Below are 3680 nucleotides of genomic sequence, written 5' to 3'. Positions count from 1 at the left end.
TGGGAAAACAAGGGCATCACAGACCCTTACCCCTGGGAGCCAAGTCCAGTGACCTCTCACTAACAGACCATGATTACATCAATGGGGGGCACCCTGGGTTCACCCCCAGTTGCAAAGCCCCTCTCTGCACTCAGCCCTGGGCTCTTGTAACTGAGTTGCCCCAGGAAGCTCAAAGTCTGGCAGGAGCGACAAGGAGTAGAAGCAAGCAAATAGATTCCTGTGCAGCCAGCCCTATGGAGCCCATGGGTCCCCTACGCTGCTTACAAGTCTTTGCAGAAACATTCATGAAGGAAGTTATTTATTCCAAGAATCCTTTAGGGAAAGAAGCCAGAGGAGGACTATAAGCAGAAGAAACAGAGTATGGAAGGACCAGAAACACCCAAGAAAGGAAGCAGGATGCTCCAGACCCTGGTTCCTCCTCTTTGGAATCCCAGTGGAGAATCAGAGCCCAGACTCACAGGGGAAGAGCCCAAGGAGGGCTCAGTTCCACCATCCGCCAACCCCACAGCAGGAGCCAGTTCTCTTCACCCATCCTCATCACTCGATCCAATACCGTCTTCCTTCAAGCAGACTTCTTGGGTCTGAAATTGCTTAAGAATAATTCTCCAAAAAATGTACCAGAAATGCTGAACCAAACCATTTAACAATTATTTTTGGTCTTGTACCCCAATTACATTGGAAAGGGCTTAGCCCACATCTGGGGCTTGACCAATGTTTCTAGAGCATCTTGTTTCCCAACAAGAGAGCAAATCAGAGGCCATAAGTATGCCTTTTGGCTCCTCGAATGTTCTTCAGGACCCAGTACAGAGCAGGTGCTCACGGAAGCCCTGTAAACACTGATGGATTTGTCTTTCTTATCTTGTCTGTGTGCTTAGTCACTCAGTTGTGTCCAGTTCTTTGCTACCCCATGGACTATAGTCCACCAGGCTCCTCTGTCTATAGAATTCTCCAGACAAGAATACTAAAATGGGTTGTCATTTCCTTCTCCAGGGGAGCTTTCTGACCCAGGGATCAAATCCGCATCTCCTGCATTGGCAGGTGGATTCTTTACCATTGAGCCTCCAGGAAAGCCCATATTCTTATCTCATCTCCCACCAAAATTTACCCTTTAACAACTTTGGTTCTTTAAGGCAATTTTCAAGGTTCAAAGGCATCTGCAGTTCTGAGGAAGGTGCTGTGGATAACAGGGAGGGTGAACCTGACTTATAACCAGGTACTCAGGGAGTATTTGAAAGATTCCTTGGAGATACAGGGGTTTGTTGCATTTTAATCCCCAAAAGAAGGCTGGTTCCCAGGCTGTGGGAACAGTGGCACAACAATGTAAATGTACGAAATGCCACTGAATTGTTCACTTTCAAATTGTTAAAGCACTATGTTACATGAATGTCATTTCAATTTAAAAAAGAAAGGGAAGAAAAAAGAGTAGTGGCCAGTGCTGAGGGCCAGCAAATGTTCCAGTGTGGAACCTCTTTGGGTAGCCAAGAAGGACCTCAGGTGGCCAGAAGAGCCCATCAGCCATTGCTTCTGGTCTGCAAAGCCCGGTCCATATCGCCAAGGTCAAGAGATGTGATCATTTTCTTTGTGAGTCAAGATGTGGTGTCACTGTGGACTTTCCTGGTGGTCCAGTGGTTAGGAATCTGCCTACCAATGCAGGAGATACGGGCTTGATCCCTGGTCCAGGAAGATCCCACATACCATCCCACATACCATGGGATGACTAACTCTGTGCTCTGCAATAAGAAAATAGCCCCCACTTGCTGAAACTAGAGAAGGCTCAGTGCATCCAAAAATAAATTAATGTTTAAAAATAAAAATAAAAAAAGATGTGAGCTCGCTGAGACACACTGTTGTCTATTTCACCTCGCTTCCACTGGGGTTTGCCCTGGTAGCCAGGCACAGAGGAGGTTCTGAGCAAAACGCTTTCCATGGGGGTCTGACATCTGTGGTGGCCAGCAGGGTCTTGACAACCCAGGCGGTACTGCAGCGACCACGGGAGCCACAGAGGGTCCCAGATGGCCTTGATACTCTGCGTGGCGCTGATGCTGGGAGCCCTGTGCCAGGCAGTGGCAGCACTGCCAGGCGAGCTTAGCACTGAAATTGAGGGTAGGGGGTGGTGGCAACTTTTAGTCATGGAGAAGTTTTTAACGCTTAAAACTTTGAATTACTTTGCAAGGAGAGACAAACTGACAATTGGAGTGTCTGTCTTTGGGGAGGCAAGACATCTGCCTTGTGCTGGCAGGCAGACTCCTAACCACTGGACCTGCAGGGAAGTCCACAGCGAACCCACATCTTGACTCACAGAGTAACTGATCATATCTCATGATCTTGGGGATATTCATTAGGCTTTGCAGACTAGAGGCAGTGGCTGGTGGCCTCTGGCCCCCTGAGGTCCTTCCTGGCTACCCTAGTTTTGAGAGGTTTAGCCACATAGGAAGAGAATACAGAGACCTTAAATCAACTCTCTTGGAAGTCAGACCCAAGAACGAAATGTCAGAAATAGCAAATGGGAACACCATGAACAATGAGCTGGAAAACAACAATTCACTACTTAGTCTCATAATAGATCCTTATAGAAAAGCATGAAAAGAAGATAAATTCCAATGTTTACAGCAAGTTTGGCTGATGGTCGACATTCTGAGCAAGTCTCAGTCCTGAAAAGACCAACTCAGCAAATCCAGTAAGTGGCTGCAACCAAAACATCCTTTAAAACCCACCAGAAGGATGAAGAATAACTTCAAGGGCAATGGTAAAGGCTCCACAGGAAAATTTCAACCTTCCTAGAAACACAAAGCTGCTTCCATAAGGATCTCAAAGATGGAAGGGAAGAATGGACACATTTATTAGACAGAAACAAAATCTCAGAAAACCCTCATCTGCCTGTGGAGCTAGTTTTTAACTGTGAAGAGAATTGGATCGAACCTCCATGTGGACACTTGCTCAGTTCAGTTCAGTCGTTCAGTCATGTCTGACTCGTTGCCACCCCATGGACTGCAGCACACCAGGCTTCCCTGTCCATCACCATTTCCCAGAGCTTGCTCAAACTCCAGTCCATGGAGTGGTATTTTCATCTAAACACCTGTGTTATCCCCTTCTCCTCCTGCCTTCAATCTTTCTCAGCATCAAGGCCTTTTCCAGTGAGTCAATTCTTCCCATCAGGTGGCCAAAGTATTGGAATTTCAGCTTCAGCATCAATACTTCCAATAAATATTCAGGACTGATTTCCTTTAGGATTGACTGATTTGATCTTCTTGTTGTTCAAGGGACTCTCAAGAGTCTTCTCCAACACCATAGTTCAAAAGCATCAATTCTTCGGTGCTCAGCTGGTAAACAATCCGCCTGTAATGCAGGAGATCTAGGTTCGATCCCTGGGTTAGGAAGATCCCCTGGAGAAGGGAAAGGCTACCCACTCCAGTATCCTGCCCCGGAAAATTCCATGGACTGTATAGTCCATGGGGTTGCAAAGAGTCAGACAAGACTGAGTTACTTTCACTTTCATGGCTTTCTCTATGGCCCAACCCTCACATTTGTATATGACTACTGGAAAAACCAAAGCTTTTACCATACAGACCATTTTTGGCAAAGTAATGTCTCTGCAAATGAGAAAAAGAAAGATATACCCATTTGAATGCAGAGTTCCAAAGAATAGCAGAGAGATAAGAAAGCCTTCCTCAGTGATCAAT

Source organism: Ovis aries, chromosome 3 (assembly GCF_016772045.2).
Source record: "Ovis aries strain OAR_USU_Benz2616 breed Rambouillet chromosome 3, ARS-UI_Ramb_v3.0, whole genome shotgun sequence".
Taxonomy (NCBI): Eukaryota; Metazoa; Chordata; class Mammalia; order Artiodactyla; family Bovidae; genus Ovis; species Ovis aries.
Note: the sequence above shows the minus strand (reverse complement) of the source record.